Source organism: Osmia lignaria, unplaced genomic scaffold (assembly GCF_051020975.1).
Source record: "Osmia lignaria lignaria isolate PbOS001 unplaced genomic scaffold, iyOsmLign1 scaffold0001, whole genome shotgun sequence".
NCBI classification, from domain to species: Eukaryota; Metazoa; Arthropoda; class Insecta; order Hymenoptera; family Megachilidae; genus Osmia; species Osmia lignaria.
In genome coordinates this window covers 16,978,919-16,984,211 of record NW_027478158.1, presented here as the reverse complement: position 1 = coordinate 16,984,211, position 5,293 = coordinate 16,978,919, and positions in this window count along the sequence as shown.

Below are 5,293 nucleotides of genomic sequence, written 5' to 3'. Positions count from 1 at the left end.
ATGTTAAGAGACGTTTTTTGTAGAGAATTATGTTTCCTACAATTTATGTTCTATGATATTTTTTGATCAGAAGCGTAGTTCTCGAGATATATCGAGATATTTAAAAGTTCCGAAGCCGCACCAACATAATAGGGATACAGAAACACCGTGGCCCCTTTCTTTGAGATAACTCTGCACTAGTGCGAGCCGCAAATGCCACTTCCAGCTTAGCTGTGCAGAAGAGGAACAACAAGAAGAAGAAATATCTCGAAATATGTCCGTCAGGCCCCTTCCCTTGAGATAAATCTGCAAATATCTCGGAAACGAAGCGAGCTATGGCAAAATGTTAAGAGACCTTTTTTGTAGAGAATTAAGTTTCCTACTTTTTATGTTCTATGATATTTTTTGATCAGATCCGTAGTTCGCGAGATATATCAAGATATTTAAAAGTTCCGAAGCCGCACCAACATAATAGAGATACAGAAACACCGTGGCCCCTTTCTTTGAGATAACTCTGCACTATTGCGAGCTGCAAATGCCACTTCCAGCTTAGCTGTGCAGAGGAAGAACAACAAGAAGAAGAAATATCTCGAAATATGTCCGTCAGGCCAGTTCCTTTGAGCTGAATCCGCAAATATCTCGGAAACGAGGCGAGCTATGGCAAAATGTTAAGAGACGTTTTTTGTAGGGAATTATGTTTCCTACAATTTATGTTCTATGATATTTTTTGATCAGAAGCGTAGTTTTCGAGATATATCGAGATATTTAAAAGTTCCGAAGCCGCACCAACATAATAGAGATACAGAAACACCGTGGCCCCTTTCTTTGAGATAACTCTGCACTAGTGCGAGCTGCAAATGCCACTTCCAGCTTAGCTGTGCAGAGGAAGAACAACAAGAAGAAGAAATATCTCGAAATATGTCCGTCAGGCCCCTTCCCTTGAGATATATCTGCAACTAACTCGGAAACGAAGCGAGCTATGGCAAAGTGTTAGGAGACCTTTTTTGTAGAGAATTATGTTTCCTACAATTTATGTTCTATGATATTTTTTGATCAGAAGCGTAGTTTTCGAGATATATCGAGATATTTAAAAGTTCCGAAGCCGCACCAACATAATAGAGATACAGAAACACCGTGGCCCCTTTCTTTGAGATAACTCTGCACTGGTGCGAGCTGCAAATGCCACTTCCAGCTTAGCTGTGCAGAGGAAGAACAACAAGAAGAAGAAATATCTCGAAATATGTCCGTCAGGCCAGTTCCTTTGAGCTGAATCTGCAAATATCTCGGAAACGAAGCGAGCTATGGCAAAATGTTAAGAGACGTTTTTTGTAGAGAATTATGTTTCCTACAATTTATGTTTTTATGATATTTTTTGATCAGAAGCGTAGTTTTCGAGATATATCGAGATATTTAAAAGTTCCGAAGCCGCACCAACATAATAGAGATACAGAAACACCGTGGCCCCTTTCTTTGAGATAACTCTGCACTATTGCGAGCTGCAAATGCCACTTCCAGCTTAGCTGTGCAGAGGAAGAGCAACAAGAAGAAGAAATATCTCGAAATATGTCCGTCAGGCCAGTTCCTTTGAGCTGAATCTGCAAATATCTCGGAAACGAAGCGAGCTATGGCAAAATGTTAAGAGACGTTTTTTGTAGAGAATTATGTTTCCTACAATTTATGTTCTATGATATTTTTTGATCAGAAGCGTAGTTTTCGAGATATATCGAGATATTTAAAAGTTCCGAAGCCGCACCAACATAATAGGGATACAGAAACACCGTGGCCCCTTTCTTTGAGATAACTCTGCACTAGTTCGAGCCGCAAATGCCACTTCCAGCTTAGCTGTGCAGAAGAAGAACAACAAGAAGAAGAAATATCTCGAAATATGTCCGTCAGGCCCCTTCCCTTGAGATAAATCTGCAAATATCTCGGAAACGAAGCGAGCTATGGCAAAATGTTAAGAGACCTTTTTTGTAGAGAATTAAGTTTCCTACTTTTTATGTTCTATGATATTTTTTGATCAGATGCGTAGTTCTCGAGATATATCAAGATATTTAAAAGTTCCGAAGCCGCACCAACATAATAGAGATACAGAAACACCGTGGCCCCTTTCTTTGAGATAACTCTGCACTATTGCGAGCTGTAAGTGCCACTTCCAGCTTAGCTGTGCAGAAGAAGAACAACAAGAAGAAGAAATATCTCGAAATATGTCCGTCAGGCCCCTTCTCTTGAGATGTATCTGCAAATATCTCGGAAACGAAGCGAGCTATGGCAAAATGTTAAGAGACCTTTTTTGTAGAGAATTATGTTTCCTACAATTTATGTTCTATGATATTTTTTGATCAGAAGCGTAGTTTTCGAAATATATCGAGATATTTAAAAGTTCCGAAGCCGCACCAACATAATAGAGATACAGAAACACCGTGGCCCCTTTCTTTGAGATAACTGTGCACTAGTGCGAGCCGCAAATGCCACTTCCAGCTTAGCTGTGCAGAAGAAGAACAACAAGAAGAAGAAATATCTCGAAATATGTCCGTCAGGCCCCTTCCCTTGAGATAAATCTGCAAATATCTCGGAAACGAAGCGAGCTATGGCAAAATGTTAAGAGACCTTTTTTGTAGAGAATTAAGTTTCCTACTTTTTATGTTCTATGATATTTTTTGATCAGATCCGTAGTTCGCGAGATATATCAAGATATTTAAAAGTTCCGAAGCCGCACCAACATAATAGAGATACAGAAACACCGTGGCCCCTTTCTTTGAGATAACTCTGCACTATTGCGAGCTGCAAATGCCACTTCCAGCTTAGCTGTGCAGAGGAAGAACAACAAGAAGAAGAAATATCTCGAAATATGTCCGTCAGGCCAGTTCCTTTGAGCTGAATCCGCAAATATCTCGGAAACGAGGCGAGCTATGGCAAAATGTTAAGAGACGTTTTTTGTAGGGAATTATGTTTCCTACAATTTATGTTCTATGATATTTTTTGATCAGAAGCGTAGTTTTCGAGATATATCGAGATATTTAAAAGTTCCGAAGCCGCACCAACATAATAGAGATACAGAAACACCGTGGCCCCTTTCTTTGAGATAACTCTGCACTATTGCGAGCTGTAAATGCCACTTCCAGCTTAGCTGTGCAGAAGAAGAACAACAAGAAGAAGAAATATCTCGAAATATGTCCGTCAGGCCCCTTCCCTTGAGATATATCTGCAACAAACTCGGAAACGAAGCGAGCTATGGCAAAGTGTTAAGAGACCTTTTTTGTAGAGAATTATGTTTCCTACAATTTATGTTCTATGATATTTTTTGATCAGAAGCGTAGTTTTCGAGATATATCGAGATATTTAAAAGTTCCGAAGCCGCACCAACATAATAGAGATACAGAAACACCGTGGCCCCTTTCTTTGAGATAACTCTGCACTATTGCGAGCTGTAAATGCCACTTCCAGCTTAGCTGTGCAGAAGAAGAACAACAAGAAGAAGAAATATCTCGAAATATGTCCGTCAGGCCCCTTCCCTTGAGATATATCTGCAAATATCTCGGAAACGAAGCGAGCTGTGGCAAAATGTTAAGAGACCTTTTTTGTAGAGAATTATGTTTCCTACAATTTATGTTCTATGATATTTTTTGATCAGAAGCGTAGTTTTCGAGATATATCGAGATATTTAAAAGTTCCGAAGCCGCACCAACATAATAGAGATACAGAAACACCGTGGCCCCTTTCGTTGAGATAACTCTGCAGTAGTGCGAGCCGCAAATGCCACTTGCAGCTTAGCTGTGCAGAAGAAGAACAACAAGAAGCAGAAATATCTCGAAATATGTCCGTCAGGCCCCTTCCCTTGAGATAAATCTGCACATATCTCGGAAACGAAGCGAGCTATGGCAAAATGTTAAGAGACCTTTTTTGTAGAGAATTAAGTTTCCTACTTTTTATGTTCTATGATATTTTTTGATCAGATGCGTAGTTCTTGAGATATATCAAGATATTTAAAAGTTCCGAAGCCGCACCAACATAATAGAGATACAGAAACACCGTGGCCCCTTTCTTTGAGATAACTCTGCACTAGTGCGAGCCGCAAATGCCACTTCCAGCTTAGCTGTGCAGAAGAAGAACAACAAGAAGAAGAAATATCTCGAAATATGTCCGTCAGGCCCCTTCCCTTGAGATATATCTGCAAATATCTCGGAAACGAAGCGAGCTATGGCAAAATGTTGAGAGACCTTTTTTGTAGAGAATTAAGTTTCCTACTTTTTATGTTCTATGATATTTTTTGATCAGATGCGAAGTTCTCGAGATATATCAAGATATTTAAAAGTTCCCAAGCCGCACCAACATAATAGAGATACAGAAACACCGTGGCCCCTTTCTTTGAGATAACTCTGCACTATTGCGAGCTGCAAATGCAAGTTCCAGCTTAGCTGTGCAGAAGTAGAACAACAAGAAGAAGAAATATCTCGAAATATGTCCGTCAGGCCCCTTCCCTTGAGATAAATCTGCAAATATCTCGGAAACGAAGAGAGCTATGGCAAAATGTTAAGAGACCTTTTTTGTAGAGAATTAAGTTTCCTACTTTTTATGTTCTATGATATTTTTTGATCTGATGCGTAGTTCTCGAGATATATCAAGATATTTAAAAGTTCCGAAGCCGCACCAACATAATAGAGATACAGAAACACCGTGGCCCCTTTCTTTGAGATAACTCTGCACTATTGCGAGCTGTAAATGCCACTTCCAGCTTAGCTGTGCAGAAGAAGAACAACAAGAAGAAGAAATATCTGGAAATATGTCCGTCAGGCCCCTTCCCTTGAGATATATCTGCAAATATCTCGGAAACGAAGCGAGTTATGGCAAAATGTTAAGAGACCTTTTTTGTAGAGAATTATGTTTCCTACAATTTATGTTCTATGATATTTTTTGATCAGAAGCGTAGTTTTCAAGATATATCGAGATATTTAAAAGTTCCGAAGCCGCACCAACATAATAGAGATACAGAAACACCGTGGCCCGTTTCGTTGAGATAACTCTGCACTAGTGCGACCCGCAAATGCCACTTCCAGCTTAGCTGTGCAGAAGAAGAACAACAAGAAGAAGAAATATCTCGAAATATGTCCGTCAGGCCCCTTCCCTTGAGATAAATCTGCAAATATCTCGAAAACGAAGCGAGCTATGGCAAAATGTTAAGAGACCTTTTTTGTAGAGAATTAACTTTCCTACTTTTTATGTTCTATGATATTTTTTGATCAGATGCGTAGTTCTCGAGATATATCAAGATATTTAAAAGTTCCGAAGCCGCACCAACATAATAGAGATACAG